Source organism: Diabrotica undecimpunctata, chromosome 2 (genome assembly GCF_040954645.1).
Source record: "Diabrotica undecimpunctata isolate CICGRU chromosome 2, icDiaUnde3, whole genome shotgun sequence".
Taxonomy (NCBI): domain Eukaryota; kingdom Metazoa; phylum Arthropoda; class Insecta; order Coleoptera; family Chrysomelidae; genus Diabrotica; species Diabrotica undecimpunctata.
In genome coordinates this window covers 76,366,583-76,393,993 of record NC_092804.1, presented here as the reverse complement: position 1 = coordinate 76,393,993, position 27,411 = coordinate 76,366,583, and positions in this window count along the sequence as shown.

The window sequence follows — 27,411 nt, the reverse complement described above, 5'->3', positions numbered from 1 at the left end:
AAAAAAAAAAATATTAATAAATGTTCGTATTATTAATTATCTGTATTATTATATGTAATTATTGTTGTTAGTATTTTTAATTGAACGTATCTTTTCAAGAACAAAATATGAATGAAATGCCAGATTTTCTTTCCTACATGTCGCTAGGAAAGAAGGTTTTAAATCTAAAATAACGTAAACATTGTTTTATAATAAATTCTACCTTAAAACTATTATTAAAATTAATTATTAATTATACGAATATATCATAAATACAGTATTATTATTTAAACGTATAGTTTCAAGAACAAAATATGATTGAAATATGGTAGTTCATATTTCTTTCCTAGATGGCGCCGTTAGGTGACCGGTATTATAGTGTGACTGTCACTGTCATTATAGCCTTTTATGCGTTTTATATACAGATTTCTGAAAAAACAAATTATCATATTAAATTGTTTCTACATATTGCTATAACAATAAAAAATCTCAAATATAAATTTGGGATTTTTCTCAATGGAAAAATTATCTTAATAGAAAATTTTTTATGGCAACCTATTTATTTATTTAGTGATATTTATTTATTTAACACTTCTTAAACAAATTATAAAAAAATATTTTTATGCTTTAAAATTACTTTTTTTTTTAATGATTTGAGTTATTCTGAGACCAAAGTCATTTTGTGTTTTTTTCGTAAAATACAACTTTAAACGTAAAATGCAAATATACAATTCAAGATTTGGATTTTAACGTTTTTCAAGGCTATGCTTTAATAAATTGTACATCGAATTATAAAAAAACAAAAATTATAAGGTGAACAAATTAGGTTCAAAATCCGCAAGTCCATTTTGATTTTATATGGCATCGGTATAAAGTCGGTTTAAAACATCCATAAACAAATTGATATACCGTAGCGTTTCGGGATCTAATATAGACTTGACGAATATCTAAACTATAATAACGTTCAAAACACATTGCTTGTTTTTTACCAATAAGCTAAATCTTATTTTAATCGAAAGAATAAATATAATGCTACAACATTACAGTAAAAACTTAAAATAAAACAATTTTTCAACACATAAAAAATTTAATTTTTATTTGAACTGTGGTAAACTTTTTACTGTAATATTGCAGCATATTATTTTTTCGATTAAAATTAAATTCAGATTGTGGGTAAGAAATTAATAAACAATGTGTTTCAAACGTTACCGAAACGCAACGGTATATTAATTTGTTTATTTATAATTTAAACTGACTTTTGTAATATAAAATCAACAACTTGACTTTCATCTTGTAGGGTAACGGGTACAGTTGTTGGCCGGTCACTAGTGATTGGCCACTTTCACAAAAATCCGAAATATTAAGATTTTCAGAAAATATAAGGAAATAATTTTACTTGCATTAAAATCTGGCAACATTGCTGTATATTTGGTCTAGCTATCATCTATCTCAGTTAAAATTATCTAGTTGTTACGGCGTGTGTTGTTTGAAGCTTAACAGGTGCATCCATGTTTAAGAGTTTTTTAAAGAATTTGTTAAGGAAGGCTATTCACGAGGTGAGTTATATTGGCTAATAGTATTATGTATCTGGGTATATTAATATTTTATGGCGATTTAGTGAGGTACATCTTACATTATCAGTGATTTTAATATTTAAGTTATGCATTTTTGGCGGTAAATTTGAGTGGCCAAGCACTGTATCTTAAATATGTCCGTGTTATAATGATTGGCCTGCCGGCCAATTACTGTACCTACTTCGAATTAAAATATTTATTATAATTTAGACTTTTTCAGCCTATTTTGGTCCAAAATAAGATATTTTAAACATTTTTTCTTATTTTTTAAGGCAATAACCAGTGGTTGGCCGACTGCCAATCACTAAACCACAGGGTGGCCAATAACTGTAATGTGTAATAAGAATATATTTTTTGTCCGGATTTGTATTTATAAAATTAGGATCGTTTTAGTTGTTATAAAATTAATGCTAATGTGGGCATATTGAATTAAATTTGAAACGTCCGTATTGTAGCTAACATTATTACTAATAAATGATTTTTATTTTTAGAATCAAAAATGCCAAATATCCGGAAAGATAAAACGTATCACAAACAATATACAGAACAAGATCTTCAGTCTGCTTTTCAGAAAATGGCATGAGCCAACGAAAAGCCACTGAACAATTTAATGTGCCAAGAGCAACATTGCAGTTTAGAGCAAGTGAAAAATTTAATGAAAAAACTACCCTTGGTCCCAATCCTATTCTTAGTTTGGAGAAAGAGAATCGTTTAAAGCATTGGATCATAACATGCCAAGACAAAGGTTTTCCGGTAAGAGTGGAAGATATACAAGACTCCACGTGCAAATCCTTTTACTGACAATCGGCCCGGAAGAGGTTGGTATAGATCCTTTTTAAAGCGACACCCAGATTTAAGTAAGAGAACTCCAGAAGTAGTAACGGCAGCAAGTTCAGTTGTGTCTGAAAAAGATGTAAAAAAATGGTTCACCGGTGTTCAAGAATACTTGCATCGTAAAGGTTACATTGATATTCTTCAAGACCCTTCACGTATTTTAAATGGCGATGAAACCTGCTTCCTCTTATGTCCCAAAAATAAACGAGTGTTGGCTGTAAAGGGAAGCAAAAATGTATATCAAATAGAGCATCACTCCAAAGTTAATTTGACGGTTATGTTTACCTTTACAGCATGTGGAGAAATAACAGCACCAATGATTATTTACCCTTATAAACGAATTCCTAGCAATATTTTAAATACCGTTCCACGAGAATGGGGCATAGAATGTAGCGACAAAGGATGATTCAGTTATTTTGTTCGTTGATGAACATAAAACTCACTTAACAATTCAAACTAGTGAATTATGTTCAAAGTTACAAATTATTTTAGTGGCTTTATATCCCAATGCAACCAGAATTATACAACCTGCAGATACTGCTGCATTTTAACCATTAAAGGCAAATTGGAACCGGTCAGTATTAAAGTTTAGACGCGAAAACCCGAATTCAGTAGTTACCAAAGAGAATTTTGCATTGGTACTAAACACAGCCATTAGTCAATTAAAATCAGATTCCATAATTAATGGCTTTAAAGCATCTGGATTGTATCCATGGAACCCTGAAGCAATAGACTATTCCAAATGTTTAGAGAAGATCAAAAACCCGCATAAAGGTATTAATCACACTATTTCTATGACAAAATCAATAACATATGAAGATTTTGTAGACACAGTTGGAGCCGCAAAAATATTAGAATTTCAAAGTTTGGATAATTGCGAAGAAGTAAGTGGAGGTTCAAAATTGCTCTTTATTATATTTAATTTATTTCAAAATACCATAGATTTACCCACGATTCAGACCACAGAGACAAGTGGAATCACAAATGATATACAAGATACCTCTATCATCACAGAAACCCATATATCTTCAGATATTACACTTAACCCTGTAGGTGGCAATGAAATCATATGCAACTTACAAGATATTCCTGTTATTACAGAAGAAAATCTACTTTCGGATTTTCGAATTCAACTTCCAGAAAACGTTGATATTACATATAATATAAAAGATGTCACAGAAGATACAATGACAGAAGATATTCAATCGACATCCAATAATAATCTGCCTTTAGTTAATCAACACAACTCATTATCTAAAGAAATTGACACCTCAATCGACAAATTCTTTTTTTGGCCAAAAACTCTAGAAAGAAAGGGCAAAAAGCAAACAGAAAGGTTGCCTTTCGTGCTCACTTCTTCAGATCGTCAAAATGCAGAGAGGCGTAAAATTGAAGAAAAAGCAGAACAACAGAAAATAAAATTAGAACGAAAACAAAAGCGAATTGATGCAAAAGAAAACAATAAAGGTAAAAAAACAGGGAAATCAAGATAAAAGTAATAAAAAAAAATTGCCACAGGAGTCAATTCCGGGAGCAAAAAATGTCAAACTGTTGTGAAGAATAAGGAAAATGTTACAGTAAATACAGTTGATATTGCAGATACAAATATTTTGAAAGCAGATACACTTATTGATCATACAATTAAAAGCACTACTTTGAAAAGTGGAGTTAGAGTACATATACCAGATGTTGTTGTCCTCAAAGAAAAACATGAATTGTCACGAAACCAATTTACTGATTCTGTAGAGGAAAACATTAATCTGCCCACAATTGATAACGTATTTTTTGATGCCTGCAACAATATGAATTCATCAAATTTGAAGACTATATCCCAAAGCAAATGTACAAATTTGGAAACCAGCCAAGAAAAACGTGCTGGTGAGTCGGCTAAAAGAAAGATATTTTTTGAAACTGAGGAATATCCAGAACATGAAAAAATACAAATTTTCTCAGATATAACGGTGAAACAATCAGACGACACCAACCCACCTGTAAATAACCTTTTGTATACAGGATTATGTTATTCTTCTTCCTAACTTCTTCTTCTTACAATGCCTATCCGTTCCGGATGTTGGCGATCAACAGGGCTATCCTAACTTTACTTGCTGCTATTCTGAATATTCTGAATATTGAGAATATAATAGTCTTGTTCCTATAATATATCCAAATCAAAAGTTGGAATCAAATGTCTACTTTGTGTTAGAGGCCACCATATTGGTACTTGTGCAAAGAAACAACAAGAAATTGAAAACTTAAATAGTTTTGTGTGCCTTACCTGCACGAACAAAAAAAGAAAATTAGGAATTTTATGAATGGCCAATGACTGTAATTCTATATGCCAATAACTATATTTGTATGGCCAATAACTGTGTAGTTCTGTAAGTTTTCAAATTTGTGTTTATTTTTAATATACATTATTATTTCTGATTAAAATAACCTGAGTTTTTATGAAATCTGATGTTTCATTATTATTAAAAAACCCTTACAAAATATTTCATTTTAAAAGATACCAATTTACTATTTTAATTCAATTGGCAATTCCTTAAGTGGCCAATCACTCTACCCGTTACCCTATTTTTTTTTGTTTTTACATCTGATGTTTAACCTATTAAAAAATGGCCTCGAAATAGGCTTTCATCTTGTATTTCTGCATCTTGTGCATCTTGTGCATCTTCGAAAAACGCTAAAATTGGCTTTTTTCTAATATTTTATTTGTTTATTTTGCAATTTACGTTAAAAATAAGCGTTTTACGTAAAAATCATAAGAATAATTTTCGTCTTGAATTAAGTTTAAGGTTTCGAGTGGTTTCGAAGTGAAAAACGCAATTTTTTATAATTTGTTTAAAAATTGTTATACATAAAAAAGTTGCCATGGAAAATTTTTGGTCAATATTTTAGCATAGCATATTGGCATCATACTAATATCGATTAGAATAAGTTTCAGTCTGTGGGTATGACATCAACTTTTTCGAAAAAAGGCACCCGCCTAGCAAGAAATAAATCCTAGTTTATTTGGGATTATTTATTTCCTAAGCATTACATGTTTTTAATTACGGCTAATTTATGAAGTATATACAACATGTTTATAAAGAAACTGACATATACTAAAGACGTCTTTAATTTAAAATTATTTTTTATTATACAGGGTCAGTTGGAACAACGGAATGAACGAAAGTTTGTTTTTTTTTTAAATAAAACACCCTATAAAAATATATTAACGTAAAAAACGCAATTTTTTATAAATTGTTTAAAAATAATTGTTATACATAAAAAAGTTGACATGGAAAATTTTCGGTAAACTTTTTAGCATAGCATATTGGCATCATAATAATATCGATTACAATAAGTTTCAGCATGTGGGTAGGAAATCCACTTTTTTTCGACAAAAGCCACCACCCGCCTAGCAAGAAATAAAACCTAGTTTATTTGGGATTATTTATTTCCTAAGCATTACATTTTAATTACGGCTAATTTATCGAGTATATAAAACAAGTTGTGTTTTTTTTTTAATAAAAGACGCTATAAAAATATATTGAGGCATTTTTAAATATATTTTTAATAAAAGTTAATACAGTTAATAAAAGGTTGTATAGGTCCAAAGGTAATAATTTTTTTAATATTTATGGTGTATTGAGAAAAATGGTAAGATTTAAAGCACTGTGGATTTCTTTTCGAAAGTAAAAAAAGTGTAAATGACATTTAAAAGGTTTTCTAGTATAGTATCATTTTTATATACTTTAATATCTTTGACCTCTATTCATACAATATAATTTGATGACCATTTTCAATTTCAAAATTTTCTCGTTTTTTATTGAATGGAACACCTTGTATATCAGTTTTGAATTTTGTAGGAAATGTTACAACCTTTCTCTTGTTATAAGTTTTTAGGTACATCCATAACATAATTAATTTCGTAGATATTTATAAAATGATTGTAGCTTTTATATTTTTAAGGATTTTTAAGGATTTGTTTAAGGATAAATTACAAATTTAGCAGATGGGAAGAAACAACCAAGCAAGCACCGGTTGTGTTCTGATAAATGTTTTTATATTCCTAAAAAGTTTTAGGTTTTTGAGGGACAAGTTATTGTGTTCAAATGTCCATTTTAAAGGAGATGCCAAAATATGGATGAGCAGGAGTATCAAATCAAACAGATCGACGGAAATATACTCCCACACATGGTCAGTGTGTCATTACTTAAGAAAACTGTTGCACATTTTTGATGTGTGTATTTGACAAGCTTTATTTTTTGATCGCACCAATCCTGATTCTTGAAAAATTTAAATTGTGCGTACTGGGAAAGGGAGGTTTTATACCATCAGAGCGGTCACAGTTTTTTAGGAGTTGATTTTGGATGATCATTAAACTCTTGTGCTGGGAATATCTAGATATGGTCTGCAGGAAAACTCTTGTTAGTGCCATACATTTAAAGGATATAGATATAAAATGTTACACTGATCCTTTAGGAAACATCTAAGATAAAAAGAATGTAGGAAAGGAACAAGATTCTTGTTCCTTTCTCTACAACAAGTTTAAAATGCAAAGCATAGGCTAAACTTTTTTATAAGGCTAAAGATTATAAAAGCATGGTTATTTCCAGTATAGCTACATAATTCCAATTAATATAGAAAATCCAAAGTTTTAATAATTTATTTAAATGGGCAGCAAAGTTTATAATTATTATAGGTTTAATAATATAGAATTTATTATAATATTTTTGTAATATTATGAACAACAGACGTTTTGGCAAATTTAAGTTTCTTCTCGCAAAACAAACACCTATTTGGACGTCACATTTCAATAGTTATCTAATTTCTTTTACGTACGTTCACTCGTATATACTTTACCACTTTTGAGTACGTGTGAACGAGCCACATTCTCCAAAACCGTGTAAATATTACAAGTAACGGGCTTTTATACAAATTACAAATTACATGTGTTAAGAAATACCACTCTTTGAATGAGGTTTTTCGGTTTCCTCTCAGAAATTTGAAGTTCGTGAGACCTTCTTTGAGATGAGACTCTTTCACAAAGGAAGGAAAACGTCGGGGTTGGCCTTTCATCAATTTTATCAGATTTTATCTCTATCTCGAGAAATGTATGGCTTTTAGACATATAGATAGAAAGTTATTTGACGTGGCTAATAAATATTTGAAACGCTGTCGACGATTCGAGTTTATTCGATTTAAAGCTCGTATCAGGTAAAATAAAGTGGGAGCCGAATATTTTAACGACACGCTTTCATCCTGTTTTAATTAACTTTTTCGTTTAAGTTAAAAAAAGCTATATGCTATATGCTATATTTGTTTATTAGATATATATTATAATGTATACAAAATTTTTTTCATACGATAATAGTTTTAGTTTAAAAATTATGGATATACTTCAATACCAATGCAATAGATGATTTCTATCCTGATGTCAATACCAAAATTGGACAGAATTTCAAAATTTTTATAAAAATTACCAACATATGACAAAACAGATTACAAAGTTCTGTGTAAAAGGACACTAGCTCCTCATTACAGTAAGACACCACACCTGTACGGAGTCCTAAAAAAAACATAAAGCCAATGTACCACGTAGAAAAAATATGTAGTCGCATGAGATCTTCTTTTAGTTCCTTTTGGATATAATATTACGTCGGTTAATAATTTCTGGGCTTAAATACTAAAATTTTTGAATGGGATAGATATAGAGAAAAAATAAAAACATCCACTAACCTAAAGTTGCTTCTTAAAAGTGTTAGCGATATAGAAAATGGAGTCCTCTGTTGAGGTTGGCGATGAATATGGCAAATTTCTCTCTGTTTTGGGCTTGATGAAATAATTCATTTCCTCTTGTGTGGGTCCAATCTCTGATGTTTCGTAACCAAGATTTTTTCTTTCGTCCTATGCCCCTTTTACCTTCAATCTTGCCTTCTAATATTACCTGGACCTGCTCAAATTTCCTATGGCGCATTATGTGTCCTAGATATGACGTCTTTCCAATTTTGATAGTATTGACCAGATGAGGGCGTGTGTTCATTGCTCTCAGTACTTCTTGATTTGTAGTTCTGCTGATCCAGCTTATTCTTAGCATTCGGCGGTACATCCACATTGCAATTAAATTTATTTTGTTGACGTCAAACTGTTTTAATGTCCAGGTCTCACAGCCATATAGTAATAGAGACCACACGTAACACTTTAGTGTTCTCAATCTTATTGAGACTGATAGCATGGGGTTTTTTTTGGAATTCCAGAATTTTGGTTTTGGAAAAGTTAATGTCCAAGCCCAGCCTGTGACTTTCTTCTGATAATATGTTCATCAATATTTTTAGTTGGTCTTCTGTTTCTGCTAATACTACGGTGTCATTTCTAATGTAATTACAAGCTCTGATTATATGTTCGGCATATATATGAAATAATAGGGGGGATAAAATGCACCCTTGACGCACTCCTCTTTTTATGTTGATGTACTTGGTGTTTCCGTTCTCTGTTCGAACGCATCCTCTGTGGTTCCAGTATGTATTAATTATGATAGCTATGTCGTGTCCATCCAACCATGCCGTTTTTTAACCTCAAGATACCTTTCTGCCATCAGTGTCAATCCCATAATTGCTTGTCTAGTGCCTGTACCCTTTCTAAAACCATATTGAGAACGACTTAGGTATTCGTCACACTTATTGTGAATTCGGTTATAAATTATTCGCATAAAAATCTTAGCGACATGACTCATTAGGGATACAGTTCGATGGTCTGCTGTCTCCAAGACAGTATTTTTAATTTTCTCCCACATGTCTTCAATGTTTTCTTTTATTGTCTTCTCCTTTAATGAAAATATCATTATAGAACCTTTTGTTAATTGTAATGTAGTCGATTTGGTTCCTCACAATATTTCCTTCGCAATCTTGAGCAGACCTCCACGTATATAGACGTCTTTTAGGTAGTTTAAACCATGTTCTAAGAACCACCAGGTTGTTCTCTTGGCAAAATTCAACAAAGCGTATACCTCGTTCGTTCCTGGTTCCTTAACCATATGGGCCGATGATTGATTCGACTTTTTCTGCTCCTACTTTGGCATTCCACTCTCCCATAAATATTTTGATGTCGTCTGATTTTATATGTTTTTTGATCTTTTCTATATCGGAATAGAAAATCTCAAGATCTTTGTCTGGGCTGTCTGCTGTCGGTACGTATATTTGTATTATATTGATGTTGAATGGTTGTCTATTTAATTTGATAATCAATAATCTGTCGCTAACTGGTAGGGAACTTTTCGTTTGTTGTTTCATGGATGCTGTTACCAACACTCCTACACCTGACTGGGCATCATCATCTTTGCCTGGATAATAGAAACGGTTGCCATTTACTGTATCCACATATCCTTCTCCTTTCCATCTCACCTCGCACATACAAAGTATGTCCCTTTTTATTCGTCTCATCTCGTTTTCAGCATTTGCTAATTTGCCTGCTTTATATAAAGTTTTAACATTTCACGTAGCAATTTTAAGTTTCCTTCCGGGGATTCTTAGCACTCCTTGACGATTGAACGCCTGACAGGGAACTAGGGGCCATGTTTTGATTTTGACTTGCCATATTAACTATCTTGGGAAGTTATTGCGATGGTTTTCCACTTGCCTTTCGCATCCTATGCCGTTGACGACGGGATGTCGTTCATCCGCCTTCGGGGACGATTTTTCTTCCCCAGGACTAGATGGTGCCCTTGCGTGAATCCTAAGAATAATGTTGAATGCTTATACCGGCAAACCCCATCTGCGTCAGCAACCTAAGCTATCTACTTAAGTGTTGCCCGTCTTCTACCGCGTGGAGATGCAGATTGAGGGTTTCCCTTCATTGAGATCAAGACCATAACGGCATTTCTTGATACTCTCCAGTACTTTTAAAAGACATAGATCAAATTAATAATATTATAGGTCTTACCTTAATGCTCGCCACTGGGCGGCTTCCTATGTTATTATACATAAATTGTAGATATTGCTTATTGTTTGTAATGAGACAGATTGTGATGTTGAAAAAAAGATGACCACTCTTTTCATTTTTTCATTTTCTATGGGGTAGGCAATGAATTCTACTTTTGGAGTGTAGTTTTTTAGTATTTTAATGATTTTGAAGTAGTCATCTCTAGATTTCGTATGTACATAAATCGATCTTCCTGATTTTGCAAATTTGTTGACAGAAACAATGCTTTTGTTTGCAGCCTGTTGCTTGATTTTTTGGTGTTCACCAATTGATTTTAGTATTTAGATTTCCGGTAGTTTTGGTAATGCCTTTTTTGTCGTTTCTGCTGCGTTTATTTTTTTTTATCTTGTATTTTTTTCACTGTTTTACTGGTGCTTGGTTGTGCTTCCTTATTGTTTTATTTTCTTTCCTGTATTCTTTTGTTTTCCTTAGGTTTATCTTTACGTTCATTTGGGTTTTTTTCGTTTTTGTTGGGTTGTCCAACCAGGATCTTCGGATTTCATAACTGTTGTAAGCTATATTCTTGGATCTTGTGGCTTGCATTTACTGCTCAACGGTGCTTGGTTTTTACTTTTCCGTAAAACCGTTTTTTTTTTCACCGGTTTTTAGGTTTCTTTGACCTTTTACTGTTTCCCCATTGGATTCTTTGTTGGTTGTTCCATTTAAATTAGGATTCGGTCAGTTAATCTTTTGACTTTTTTGTTGCCTTTGACTGTAATTATATCTTCACTTGTAACTGGATTTCATCCATTCTATTGTTATATTCTTCATGTTGTTTTATTATGTTTTTCAGATTTTCAATGGATCTGGCCATTTTTTCTTCTTTGTTTGTTTTAGCCTTTTCGGCTTCTGTCATCTCTGTGAATCAAAATATATTCTTTTCCTTTCTTTGTCTTCCATTTCATCGTCTAATGTTTTGTAGTCGTTCTTCTTGACGTCCTCCTTGCTGTTTTCTTCTTGTGCTAAGTTCTCGTTGTCGATATTAGATTTTGTATTAATAATAAAACTATCATTGCTGCTATCATCGATACTATTATTAACAATGAGGGACGACAGTGGATGTCATTTTCTTCTTTTACTTGTGGTGACAAATGCGTGTCGTCACGTTGTGGGAAATGGATATCACTCATTTTGGCTTACGGTCGTAAAGAAAAGGTTCAGAAAAATTTGGCAGTTTCTTACTCTGAAGACTCTAATTTTTTCAGCGCTGGCCGCTGCCAGACAGTTTCTGGATGTTGTCCCAGTGACATACTTTGTTGTTTGAATAGAGACCTCGTCAGGATAAAGATGTTGGAATAAACGCAATTAACCTATCACATAAGGAGAATAGAATATAAATGAATACAACTTGCGGAACATAAATATTTCTGGAGGCTTATAAAGAAAACATATTTGCAAGTAGACGAAAAGGGCTTAAGGATGATATTGGTCATGAAAACTTGTAGATTGTTGACGCTAAAAATTGTATGTCTCAATTACCACAAATATCTATACGGTTAGTAACTAAACTTATAATTTATATACTAAAAAAAGATTAAAGGAAAAATCTTAGTGGTTGGCTGCATACCATAGTTTAAAAACTTAACCCATTTATGCCCAACTGGTAGTTAACGACCCAACTAACAAAAATATGTTCCAAGCAAATATGTCGAATTTACCAGTGGCCGTTTGTTTACAAGTTCATTCCTGACTATGCAAGTTAAGCAGTTTATTTATTGCAAACCGTTTATTTCGCTCGTAGTTTTCATACAGTGTACATCAAGGTAGACTTTGAATAACGTTCGCAGCATGGTTTCATTCAAAAATATGTAACTACATTTAAATAAATCATTTTATTAATTAAATTTATTTTATAAAGTTAAACACAAGTTGTGTTAACACATTATAATATTGCTAGTATGAAAATAATTTTATATATGTCATAAATATAATATTATATTTTGATGGGTCGTTAACGATCCGTTGGGTACATGATATTATCATAATGAGAAAATTTTGTTTTAGTAAGAGACTACTGCAGAAATTCTGGAGGAAATAGAAAAAATTCAAAAAAAGGTGAGGATATATCAAATGACGAATTTTTTGAAATGTTCATGAGCAGAGAAATAATGAATATTTAATTAAAGGAATAACAAATTATGCTGCCTCGAAAAATCAAAATATTTTAATTGAAATTGACGAATTTTATGTATTCTTGGGAATTTTAATTTTAAGTGGTTACGTTCCATTACCAAGGCGATAAATGTATTGAGAAAACTCCCACGATACACATAATATTTTAGTAACGAAGTCTATGAGACGCAATAGATTTGATGAAATATTTAGATTTTTTCACGCTGCAGACAACAATCACCTTGCCGAAAATGATAAATTGACCAAGATTAGACCTTTCATCGACAAATTGAATTACAAAGTTTTTTCATACATCGACGAATCTATGATTCCTTATTTTGATCGTAATGGGTGCAAACAATTTATTCGTAGCAAACCAATAAGATTTGGCTATAAAGCATGAGTAGTGGCTTTATCAAATGGATATTGCCTAAATTTTGACATATATCAAGGCAGAAAATCAACAACTGGTGCTGATAAAAAGTGTGGATTAGGAGAAAGTGTGGTGTTTACCTTTGCAGAGATTTTGCGAAACAAATACAAAGATATAAAATTTTCCTTCTATTTTGATAACTTCTTTACGAGCATATCTTTGATATCATCAATTGCAGAAATGGGGTTTGGTGCCACTGGAACTGTACGCGAAAACAGAACAGAAAAGTGTCCATTAGAAGATAAAAGAAGTATGACAAAACAACCAAGAGGATATTATTGAAGCTCTTTTAAGGACAGCACTAAAATTGCGGCTGTAAAATGGAAAGATAATAATGTTATCACCGTATTATCTAATGAGCATGGTATTGAGCCAATCCAAAAAGCAAGCCGATATTCAGCCAAAGAAAAACAAAAAATTCAAATAGATCAACCATTTGTAATTTCGCAATACAACAAATTCAAGAAAGGAGTCGACTTGATGGACAACAACGTTTTGATCTATAGAATAAAAATACGTGGAAAGAATGGTACTTATCAATATGGATATGGATGCTGGATGTTTGTGTAACTAATGCTTGAACACTAGTACGACAATTTGGATATAAAATGGACAATTTAGAATTTAGAAGACATATAGCTCGTACATTATTGTCTAATTATGGAAAACCAGCCCGTTCCACTGGACCTCAAAATATTGCAAGAGTTCCTGCTCCATCCACATCAACACAGCATTTAATTATTACTGGTACTCAAAGAAGATGTCGTGTATATTCAAATAAAACTACAAAAGCATGCGATAGATCTGAAATTCCACTCCACGATAAATGCTCCAAAGATTATCATTCAAACTATTTTAGGCCTTAATAATATATTTTATAAATAATATAATTAAACTATGCCTGCTTCATTGTTTTTATTTTAGGGAGTAAATGTTTAATTTGTTAGAAGAAAACAAAATAAAATGTAATTTCATAAAACGTATTATTTTTATTTTGTACCCCTATGTGCCCAACGGGTCGTTAACGACCCAGCCTGTTTTTCAAAAATCAGTTTTTGAAAAAATTTTTAGTAATTTTTCTATGCATTTTAGGGTATTTTATTACATTCTTGAGAAAATCATTATTATATTTTACAAAAATAGTTGTGGGCACAAATGGGTTAAAATGAAGTAAAAACTTAAAATGATAAAATGATGTAAAATGGTATATAAAAATTTTAAATTATCCAAAAAGGATTAAAAATTTCACCATAACCAACTTCTTGATATGGGTTACAGTGGATTGGCGTACTTTGTCGCCGATGACAAAAAAAAATTCTTTGTTAAAGCCGGATTTATGTATAATATAAATGCAAATGATTTGAAAGAAGAGAATAATATTCCACTTTTACAACTATTTCCTACCATCAAATACACTTTAGTGGTTTTAGAAGAATTTGCCTTGAATGAAAGTGATGTGACAACAGTAAGTGGAGAATAGACTATCAATGACTGTATTGAAGAAATACCAGTAATAAATGAAACTATCCCTATCACTGCACGTGACGGGCAAGAATCTGGAAAATTGTGTAAGTCTCGGAGGTTTAGAAAACTTTTATTAGTGAGAACAATTTTGATATATCCACAATGTTTCTAAGCTTTTTATAAAACGTGATTCTGATTTTTAAAAGATAAATTAAAAAGTAGAAAAAATCATTAATTTCCTATTATTTAAAAAAAAATAAAGTTTTACTGTTCAAGAAAACTGTGCAACCTATTCTTACATTTATGTCATTGTGTTTATTTATGATTCTGATAAATTGAAATTACAATTAATTAAAACTATATTTAATATGTAAATAAACAACGTAAACTGCAGATCAGTTACTTCTCCGCGGGTGGTCGCTATTGGAAGGTTTTGCTGTATTTTATTTTTAATCCCTTTCAGAGACATGTTTTGTCTGTTACTGACTAATTCCTTCTTTTCCTTTTAGCCCGTAAATTTTTGTATTAACATTTGAATATTAATAGGATACATAATTAGATTTAATTATAATAATATGTGACGTGTGATATTGACTTTATTGAAAATTAAATTATTAATCCAATTTGTGTTTGCAACTTCCTTTAAGCGAGTATTTTAATTAAATTTCTTACTAAACTACTATTACATTTAATCATTTTCCTTTGTTAAAATGGTCCCCTATTTGAAGACATAGTTTAATTTGGCTTTAATATTGTCTTCTTGGCTTTAGAATATTGTAAAAGTTGGAAAACTAAACAAATTGATAAAATGTAACTTATAACAATAAAAAACTCATATGTCAAAATACTTCTGCTTACTTTATTTAAGAGAAATTTTTTTACATTTAAATAATACTTTTTTAAAACTTTATGAACATGCTAATTTTATTTTATTAATTAAAAGTTAAATTAAAGTAAAATCGGAAGTTTTCATTTACAATTATGTGATGTAACCTCGGTAAACCCGACGATATTGACCCAATTTAGTTGATCTTTCAGGTCAAAAGAAAAAAGAAATCTGTGCAAAATTTTTCTCGTCACGCTGATAAAAAGAAGGCACTTTGGAAACTTGACACTCCCCTTTATTATTCGAATGATATACTTGTTGTTAGAGGCTTTTCCAGCCGTTTTCCCTGAAGGAGAAAAAATGTCTCTGAGGACTAGAGAAAAACCTTCGGAACCGAAGCCGCTATGCTATTGACTTTTTTATGGTTTTGTGCCTAAAAGCTGAAAATGGATATATTCGATTTGAATGTGTCATTTTGGGATTATCCCGAAACATGGGCTTATTGTATCAGATGGCATAAAAATGCTTTTGTTTACGTTACTCTCGACGTACATAATACGTTACAATTTGAGCTGTGGTGAGATCACACAACACACATTTGAAAGTTATTTATTTCACAACTAAATAAACAAATCCAGTTATTTTAAAATAATATCGGAGTATTAGTCATTGAAAAGAAACAGTATTATTTAATATAGGATATTAGTCAACTAATTACTACAAATATTTTTAATACTTTTTGGATCGAAGCTTCTATACTGGCGATGTATTACTTTTTTTCTCTAAAATAAAATGCTGAGACGAGCGTCACCAAACTAGCGTCACAATATGGCGCATGGAGTCGTCACAGGTAGCGTCATAGAATAGCGGTTCTTGACATCGATTTACTACTCTCGATCAATCCGTTTCTAGTCATCATATATTTACTCTAAAGGTAAGGTTTTAAATTAAAAACTGCAAGAAAAATAAATAACAAAATAAAGACAAATGAAAAGAAAACAAATTAACAGAATATCTGTCACTAAAAGATTCGATTCGTAACGATTGTCAAAATTTAATAAAAGTCATAAATGTAATCGGAATAATAACATTTAATCATCGGTTTAAATTTTATATTAAATCTCGTTTTAAAATAATTTCATATAGTTAAATACAATTATTATTTTTGAATATATATATTATTTATGTAAGAATAAAACACTGAAAACCTTGTTTTCAAAACTTCCAGAAAATTTATTATAAAATTTTATCACTACAGCTGTTTTGGCAAAGTACCTTTCTCAAGTGATCTATTTTTGGTATGCGTTTACACTTTATAGTCTTTAATAAAATAGGTTGAGGAGGGGAGAACTGTTTGTCTCAAGTTGGTCATTCAGAATTATATCTGTGGTTTTTAATTTGTTAATTTCCATAGATTCTAACAAAGATAGCTTGAGGCCTTTATTTTGAATCTGAAGAATTTGAAATTCGTCATTAAAAGAATGAAATGAATGAAGAATTGTAAGCCCTTTTATGTTCTGCTATTCGTTTATTAAAATTTCTACCAGTTTGACCGATGTAAGTTTTTGGGCAGTGGCCACATTTAAGTTTGTATACACCACTGTGTAAGTGCTTTTTATTTTGGCTCTTGTTGTTTCTAATATATTTGCCTAAGTTGTTGGTTCTGAAAGGTGGTGTTATTTCTTTCTTTTTTATGTGTTTGGCTATTTTTGTTGATATTTTGCCTGTATATGTAATTGAGCAGAAGGTGCTGGGTTTTTTCTCTAGCGGTGGAAATACTAATTTCAGCTTTCTTGTATAATTTTTTATTTAAAATTTTATTAATTGTTTGTTCCTTGTATCCATTGTTTACTGCTATTTGCTTAATAATATTTAATTCTGTCCCAAAGTTGTATTTTGACATCGGAATTTCGGTTAATCTATGCAACCTACTATGATAGGCTGCCAGTTTATGTTGTATGGGATAGGATGATGAATTGTGTATAATCGTGTTAGTATGGGTAGGTTTATGAAATATGGAGAAGTCATGTTTGTTTTTAGGTCTAATAATTTTTAAATCTTAAAAATGTTTGGATTGATTTTGTTCTGTTTCTATTGTAAATTCAATATGACTATGAACGTGAATTAATATACGATAAAAATTGGTCGAGTTGCCTGTAAGTTCCTGTGAAACATACCAGTACATCATCTACGTATCTCTACCAATATAAAAACTGTTTAAATGTGTGATGTATTGAAATATTTATCTCTAGATGATCCATAAAAATATCTGAGAGCAATGGGCTTAGAGGATTGCCCATTATAAGTCCTACTGCTATTTGTATATATATTTGATTATTAAATTTAAAGTAGTCCTGGTTTATGCAAATTTCAAGAAGATGCAAAATTTCAGATGTAATGATTTAATTTGTAGTATGATGGGCTAAAAGGTTTTTTATTAGAATAAAAGTTTCTGTAGGAGGAATACCAGGAAAGAGATTTTTTATGTCAAATGAAATTAATCTGTAGTTGTTAAGTAATTGAAAATGTTGTATTTTATTTACTAGTTCTATTGTATTTTCTATGGTAAATTTAGATGAAAATTTAGTGTGTTCTATAATAATCTCTAACAGTTTTTTGGAAAGTTTATATGACGGAGATGTATAAAAAGAAACTACAGGTCTTATTGGGTCATCCGGTTTGTGTAGTTTAATAAAAGAGTGGTTTCCGTATAAGACCTATATTTCAAGTAACGGTCGAATCCATCACATATTATCTAGTTTATATAATAATTATATTTACTATCAAATGATATTTATTTAAACTTTATTATTATACTCCAGTCGTCGGAGACGAAAATGCCACTAAATCTCTAAAAATCATACGAACAAGCTGAATTTTACCGAGAATATTAATTTTGGGACCCCAAAAAAGATGCAAAAAAGTTTACCACTATTACCCCCGCGCTTCCCCCTAAAACCTCCCTAGTAGAGGAAGAAAAACACAGAAAATTGATTTATTGAGAATCTGTACACCGTAGAAAAAAATGTTTTGAATAAAAAATGTAGCTAAGATAATGTTAACAGTTTGACTGCCGAACACACCCATAGGTGTGTTCTGGCGTCATGCTGCGATGCTGAACGCACATATAGGTGTATTATGTATAGATCATTTTTATCAGTTGTTGCAAAGCTAGCAGCGTGTGTAGAGGTGTATTTTTGTTGCGGCATTGTTTAATAAGTTTGTTTAGATCAGTTTCTCGTGTTGGCTTTCATTTTTTTTTTATAAGTAGAGGTGTGCCGTGGTTGTGACTGTCATCAGTTATTATCAAATGTCTATACTACTGCATTATTTATATAAGCTTCTTTACAAACATTTTAATGTTGTTTTTTTGAACTTGTAAAAAGTTGGTGTTAATTTTTTTTTTACATCAATATGGACGATCAAGCTGGGACTTCTAACTTACAAAAACGGCCTACTTATGGGAAAAGTGTAACAGAAAAAAGAAAAATTATGTCCAAAGAAGAACTTTATCAACATTTGACGAACGACTGTAGTAGTGATGAGGACTATTTAAGTGAAGATACATTAGGCTCCAGTTCAGATGACGAAGAAGAAACAATAGAGGCAATACTGTCTGAGATGCAAGGGAGAAGCCAAACATCGTTACCAGATAATAATCTACAAGAGACAGAAAGAAAATGGTGTATTGAAGGTATCATAGAAAATATTGAGTTCGCTAAACGTCAAGAATTACTAGTGCCAGTACCAGGGGAAGGCAAACCAATAGATTTCTTCAATATGTTGATTACAAATGATTTCTTGCAAACTATTATAGATGAAAGTAATAATTATGCTGTGAAAGTTTTAGTTTGTCCAGGCACACGTGTGAAATCTCGCATTACAGAGTGGAAAATCCTGAGTTTAGATGAATTTAAAGTATTTTTAGGTTTATTTCTCCATACTGGTACAATATCACTTTCGCGACTAAGTGATTATTGGAAAACTGACCCCTTATTTAACTTACCATTGTTTAGAAGATACATGTCAAAAAATAGATTTCTCATCATCTTGAGATGTCTTCATTGTATTTCCCCTAATCGAAATACAAACGATCGTCTTCATAAAATAAGACCAGTGGTCGACTACTTCAATAAAAAAATGTGTGAAGTGTACTATCCAAACAGAGAACTTTCTTTAGACGAAGCTATGGTTTTGTGGCGAGGCAGATTACAATTTAAACAGTACATAAAAAATAAACGTTATAAATATGGCATTAAATTGTACATGCTAACTGAACCTACTGGGTTAATTTTGAAATTTCGCATTTATGAAGGTGCCTCCGATATTTATGGCGGATCAGGACATACATAGAAGATAGTCTTATTTTTGTTGGAGGAGAAATTAGGCAATGGGCATGCTGTTTACTTGGACAATTTTTATAATAGTGTACAGTTGGCGAGAAAACCATTAGACAATAAAACGTATTGTACTGGAACCTTGAGAATAGACAGACAAAATAATCCCAAAGAAAGAAGTAGTAACCGCCAAGCTGAAAAAGGGTGAAAATAAATCGATGTTAAAAGATGGAGTATACTGTGGAAAATGGCGAGATAAGAGAGACGTTACCTACATTACCACAGAGTTTGGAAATATAATGGGAGAATTTAAAAATAAAAGAGGAGCAGTAAGTAACAAGCCTAAAAGTATTATTGCTTACAATACCTTAATGAGTGGAATTGACAGGCAGGATCAAATGTTGGCTTACTATCCCTGCAATCGAAAAACCATCAGATGGTATAAAAAAATATTTTTTCATATACTGCAAATGAGTTTACTAAATGCTCATCATCTCTATAAAAAGTACTCTGGAAGAGAAAGGTTGTCATTGTATGATTTTCGTTTAGAGATTATAAGAAGCTTGTTGGATACATGTGGCAGTAAAGAAAAATCAGTATCTTTACAAAAGATCCATAAAATTAGTAAAATAGACAAAACGATACAACAAATGTCAGGAGCCAAAGAATTTACCAGAATTGCTCGAAAAGAATGCAGATTCTGTAGAAGGAACAAGAGGAGAAAGATGACTATTTTTGAATGTAAAGCATGCCCGGAATATCCTGGTCTATGTGTAGAATGTTTTGATGAGTTTCACAAAAACTGATGACTTTACTGTTCATTTTTATTGTTTTACCTTTTCATAACTTGGAAAATAATTTTGTTAGTTTTTATTTGAACCACTTATGACTTTTGCAAATAAATAAATGTCTGTATTTTACCACTACAATAGAATATTCTAACACACCTGTAGGTGCATTCTGGCACCGAGCAACTGATTTCCGTATCCGATGCCAATCACACCTATAGGTGTTTTAGTTTTTTGTGTAATTCTCATCACCAAACCTTCTAATAACTTTATTTATATATTTAGGTATACAAAATACACACATATCTTTAAAAAAATTAGTCGGCACCGGACACAAATGTTATAATTTTTATCGGCAGTTAACCTAAAAATAATTTGTTTGAACTTTTGATTTTGAATGTCATACGCACGAAGAAATCAATGTTTAATAAATGTTGTATTAACTTGACGGTAAAAGTTTGATATCTTTTGATCCAAGTGTCCTATCGACAAAAATGAAGATGTGTTTTAAAGGTAAACATTTCAGCATTCGTGTGCAATTTTTGTATTTTGCCGCAAATAAACTATCATGAGATCAATGCAATATATCCCTTTCGTTGAAATATGCTTAAAAAACGCTGTATTTAAACTTTTACATACCAAACGATGTAAAACATTTAAAACTTTTTTCGTTAATAACAATAGTACGTTTTTCAAAAGAACCAAACATCTACTATAAACTTCACCCGAAATGGTCTTCTTGGAAGCATTTCCCGTGGCGGGCGATCGTTTGAAATATAAAACATTAAATTCTGCGTATTTTTTTTTCAAATTTCAAATGCCTTATATTTGTCACAAAACAAAATTGAAATTTCATGTAATGGGTTTTAAAGATTGACCTTTAAAATCAAAATTTTACTACGACTAGTCAACTAAAGTGATCAATTCTACAGATTGTACGAAAATCCTAAAAAATTACAAAACTGGCTAACACCTTTATAAAAACTAAGTTTATTCGCGTGTAAATAAAAACTGCATACAAAAGCTGCACCAATTTTGTTTAAAACGCATTTTGATTTTTGTCGATAAGATACTTGGATCAAAAGATATCTAATTTTTACCGTCGAGCTGATACAAATTTTATTGAACATTGATTGCGCGCGCGTAACTGACATTCAAAATCGACGGTTGCTTTAAGCGTTGTTTCTGAGAGAACAGTTTATTCTACATAAAAAGTGCCAATAAACACTTTTGTTTAAAAATATCTCAGCTACATTTTCTAGTTAAAACATTTTTTTCTACGGCATACAGGTTCTTGTTAAATCGGTTTGTTTGCCTTTGTAGCCCGCTATGAGGGGAGTTTTAAGTGAAAGCCCGAGGGTAAAAGTGGTAAACTTTTTTTCATCTTTTTTGGTGTCCCAAAATTAATATTCTTGTCAAAATTTAGCTTGTTCGTATGATTTTTAGGGGTCAACTCTCTGGCGACAGGAATATTAATATTTGATCTGAATTTGATAGGTTTGTCATAAGTAAACAACGAGTGCTTTGTTTATACGTTAATAGGTGGCGTTAGAAGCAAACAATAATTAGTTGAATGTTTTTAAATTATAAAAAATAAATAAATAATATATTACTAATATATTATTTATTTATTTTTTATACTACTATATAAATAAATATATTTATTTTATATTACTTTACTTTAATTTTATATTACTATTTCTTTTATATTACTATATAAATAATAAATTACTTTATTAAATTTTAAATATATTTAAATTTTATAAGTACAGCAAACATAATATAAAGCTCCGCGCTAGGCTACAGTACCACCTAATATTCTACTTATTTAAATATAACTTGTTATTTTTAATTCTTACTAATTTTATATAATAATTAAATTTATTATCAAATGATATTTATATTTTCATAATTTCACATAAATATAATTTCATATAAACACCATGTTGGATTTTTGCAACTATCAGTTCGTCTATTGTATTAAAGTGCGATAAAGAGAGTTCAATTCAATGTTTTTACCTTGTTCAGGTTCTGTGCCTCTTCAAGGAAGAGGTGTGGTAAACGTGATCTCGAATGCTTGTGGAGATGTAGGTGGATTGTTAAAAAACTGGGATTCAGAAGATAGTGTGTGTGGTGTGGACGATATGGTGAAGCGTACAAGCAGAATTGTTGGTGGAGAAGGCCAAATAAATCGAAGGTACTTCAGGGGTTACCAGCTATACTAGGAACGGCTCTTTATCAGCGTTTTTGGCGTGTAGTTTTTAGTTACGATATTTGATGGGGAATGATTCTAGAATATCAAAATACTCATCAGGTAGTTCTGATCCAGTGTTGTGTAGAAGTTAAGCTGGAGGGAACGGAACTTTTCTTTTGAGAACCCTAGTGAGTATTTGCCCTCGGCGATTGCAAGGCGTCTTTAAAATTTGTTTGACTCGGTAGTTCGAGCCTGTAATGGTTCAAAGGATATACCTCCTACTGTGGGATATGTTTATGTCCTTAATCGGTGTCAGAATGGCTATCTGATGTATATGCGCTGATGGATGGTATCTGCACTTCCTCATTCAGAATCTAAGGATTTTTCTCTCGGTGGCCATGATGGTGTTAATTTGGCGGCTGTTAAGTGATTCGTAGACGCATGCCTTGTATTTGATTAGTGGTCTTGTATAGGTTTTTTAGGTGTGCAATAATGTTTTAGATGACGTCCTGTTCATTTTACCGGACAGCGCTGCCGGGAGTTTAAACAAACCCCTTTCTCACCCTGTCTAGGGTATTTTGAATTTCGGTTTTCCAGTTGATAGATAAAAAGAGTTAATAATAAAACATTTTTATATTTATACAGTCACAGCGGTAGTGTCTATTTGTGTACCTAACTAGGGGTGGCCGTTAGCCGTTAGGTATAAAAAATGTCAAAACTGACCATAATTTTGTTATTTTGATTTTTGAAGTGTTTCATAATTTTTTATACAGGAAACGTAAAAAAGACCTTACTAAAGAAGACAAAGAAGCATGTAAAAAGATTAAAAATAAAAAAAAAACCAACAAAAACTGCAGTTGAACAGAAATTTTATTAAAAATATTATGAAATTGTAAAGAAATTACTAAAAACAGCAATTTTGTCGATTAATATAAAGTTACATGCTAGTCTACAATACCGCAAAAGAAATCTTTTATTATATATTTTTTTAGGAATTCTAAGCTATCAGAAGACAAACTGATATTTTAATACAATCAAACCATATTCAATTGTTTTTTTTTATGGCGATAGATTGTTTCAAAATAAGATAATATATTTTTTTGTATATTATTTTATAAGACATTGCTCGCCTTAACTCCAACTATTTTATAAAAATAAAATTAAAAAATACATGTTTCCTGTTTAGTAAAATAAAACAATTTTTGAATATAGAAGACGGGTGCCATTTTCTAATCTTTTAAATTTAATTATATGGCAAGTAATACCTTATTTGCCAACTCGTGTATAACAGTACGATCTAAGATTTTTTGCAATGCCGTTTTAAATGGTCGACCGTTAAAAATGCAATTGTGATTGTCTAAAAGAATGTGATCATTCCAGCATTCCTTTTCTCTATATTTCCCAAAATAAAAGTTCACACATTCTGGAAACTTTTGTTATAAGTATTGGTCAAAATAGATCCTCGATACCATTCATGGTTAATCACTATCTTAGATAATGGCTTTATTTAAATTAAAAATAAAAATGATATTTACCATAGAGCTTGGATCAAACCTTAAAGCCAAAAAAACTAAGAAATGGATTTGTAGGATCATTTACTAAAACAAACAACAAAGAACTTCTGCACTTTTCTTCTGTAAAAGTGGTCTCAATTAAATTAGCTAAAATTTTGCAAAGAGGAAGCTTTGGTCATGCTGATCAAAAGATATTGCATCAAGACTCAGAAATAATTTTTTTCTGCAAACTAACGATTTACTTAATGCCCTGAAATTGGTTGAGATATGAAAATGAAATTTGGTAAGTTTTAAGAGTTTGTTATTTCACATTGTACATACAACTAGGAATTTTATATTTATCATTGGTGCGCATACGGGTAACGGTCTCAGTTAAAAAAAAAATGGTACGCCTCTGAAATTTTTCAAAATAAAAATCGTTTTTAAATTATTTATTTATTTTTGTAAAAAAAAAATTTCTTCTTTTTTGATATCCTTAGCCATTTTTATGCAAACAAAATTAAACATCTCAACGCGTACTTATCATTCCTTTAATACATTTTTATGAACTGTCTAATACAATAACATTAAATCAGAACAATAACAGAAAGTAGCAGAATATGATTATAAATAGTCGCACAGCTACAAAAAAAGTTTAAAACTACCTTCCTGAAACGTGACAAAAATAGCAACGCTTAGTACACCTGGTGCTTTACTAAAACTTTGCAGAGTAGTCAATTTAATTACGTTAATCAAAAGTTTTTTGTGCACCAAGATTCAGAAATCATTTGTTTCAGAGTTACAGAGCTTCAAAATATCAGTTTTTGAGATTTTTCAAAATCATGAATTTGAAAACGTACTGTCCCTCACATTCAATATAAGGCATCTTAATCTCAATAATAAATAGGAATATGGCATCGGAATGACATTTCTTATTATTTCCCTGTCAACAACAAAGGAAAATGTCCTAGGTAGGATATTCACGTGGATATCCTGGTCAAATATCCCAGTACCTACGTTTCCAAATTTGATATTTTGAAAAGTGAACTAAAAACCGATATTTTAAAGCTCTATAACTCAGAAAAAATCGATTTGTAAGTCTTAGGGCACCAAAAACTTTTTTAGCATGACCAAAACTACCACTCTGTAAAGTTTTGCCAACTTAACTGAAACACTTTTACTTGTATTTATATCAAAAAATGCACAATAGAAAACTCTTAAAACTCACCAAATTTGATGTGCATATCTCAATCAGTTTCAGGGCAATATAGTCCTTTTCCATCATATTGATAGCACATTATGTATGCAAATCCTCAACAGGTCAAAAAACCATAGGCGTCACCCTATACTTGTTTTGAAATAAAAAAAAAATTAATATTTTAAGATGCCGTCAACAATTCATTATCTTTTAAAAAATCTTCTGTAAAATAAGTGTCCACTAATCTCACTATACCTTTTTGTGCGTAAAAAACGTCGGTATATATGCCACACGATTATTTCGTAAATGTAAACAGTAATTTAAAGGTGATTATTGTTTTCTATACAAGTTATCGCCTGACACAAAAAGAATACCTGATTTGAACGATTACCTGGAATTACTGATAAGGCTTCACTAATAATAGTTTAAGTAGTTTTTAAGTCACATTACAGCTTATACCAATAATATAAATTAGAAATTGTTTGCATCTTCCATTTAGTTTGTAGATGTACATTGTTCATGTTTTACCTACCTACGTTTTTGGTGTCGATATTTTGTTATTTGCATTTAAAAATAACGTCGACAACAGGTTTTATCCCGGTTAAGTGTAGTTTTAAAGGTGCCTTCAGTATAAGAGAGAAAAATATAATATTAAATGTACACGATGCACTTGTACATCAACGCCTTTTAAGTAATGTTCGTGAAATGGTTAACATGTGTTCAAATATGACAGGGGTCGGAGAAGCAACAATTTATAGATTCCTAAAAGAAAGAAAAGGAGGAACTGTTTCATCTCCCAAGAAGAGTGGAGGGAGTAAACCCTTGGAAATTGAAGAAATACATAAAAACATGATAAGACGCAGCGTCCACTCATTTTTTTTAACAAAGAATTTCCAACATTGGACAAAATCCAAACAATAATTAGAGAAAACGAAGAGTTACCAATCATAAGCAACAAGAAATTATGGGGACTATTGAGAGAGATGGGATTTCGTTGGCAAAAGAATAGAAGAAAATCCATTTTAATTGAAAAAGATTACATTGTATGTTGGAGACGAGATTATCTAAGAACTATTAAAAAGTACCGAGAAGAAGGGAAAAAAATTTTTTATTTGGACGAGACTTGGCTAAATGAAGGTCATACTGTACCATATGGGTTGATACAAATGTGAAAAGTTCCCGTCAGGCATTCATCGAAGCTGTATCTACTGGAATAAACAATATTTTCGGTGTAAAAGGATGCACACTTATAATAACCCATATTGGAAACAAATACGGTTTTGTCAATGGTGGATTATTAAGTTTTGCCTCAAAATCAACCAAAGATTACCACGAGGAAATGACTGCTGACGTTTTTGAAGAATATTTTGAGCAAATGTTGGATTTAATTCCAAAAAATTCTGTCATAGTCATGGATAATGCTAGTTAGCATTCAAGACTAGCAGAAAAATTGCCAACAACGGCATGGAAAAAAGGAGAGATAATCGAATGGTTGGATAAACACGCAATTGAGTACAAGGAGAATTCGACAAAAAAGGAATTATTACCCATTGTAAGGCAACATAAAGGAGCTTATAAAAAATATATAATTGATGAAATGGCATTAAACCGTGATGTAATTATTTTACGTTTACTTCCATACCACTCTGATCCGAATCCGGAAGAAAATATATGGTCTCAAGTAAAGGGTGAAGTCGGACGCAACAACAAAACTTTTAAATTAGAAGACTTACAACAATTTAGAACATTTCTTATCAAAAGTAACTCCAGAAAATTGGAAAAATGCTGTTAGTCATGCTCACAAGGAAGAAAATAATGTGGAATTTGGATAATATGACTGATGCAATGCTGGAACCTGTAATAATTAACATTGGAGTTGAAGATTCTTTAGATTCTGAAGACAGCAGTGAATCTGAAATGGAATTTGATTAAAATAATATTCATTTTTTTACAAATCGTCCCCTGTTACGGCCACAAATTATTTTATATATAACCAATAAAATAAAAATCTTACATTTCTTGCAAATTCATTAGTACCTGTTAATCCCCATCACTCCGACACTGGCAACTTTATTTAGGGATTAGTAACCCTCAAAACTATTGTATTCTATTCTGCTTCAACCTTTATACCTGGTGGTGATACTCAATTTAAAATTGTTTTCCTATATACTTCTGTAAACTTGTTGACAAATATCTATTTTTCATTGAGTCACCCGT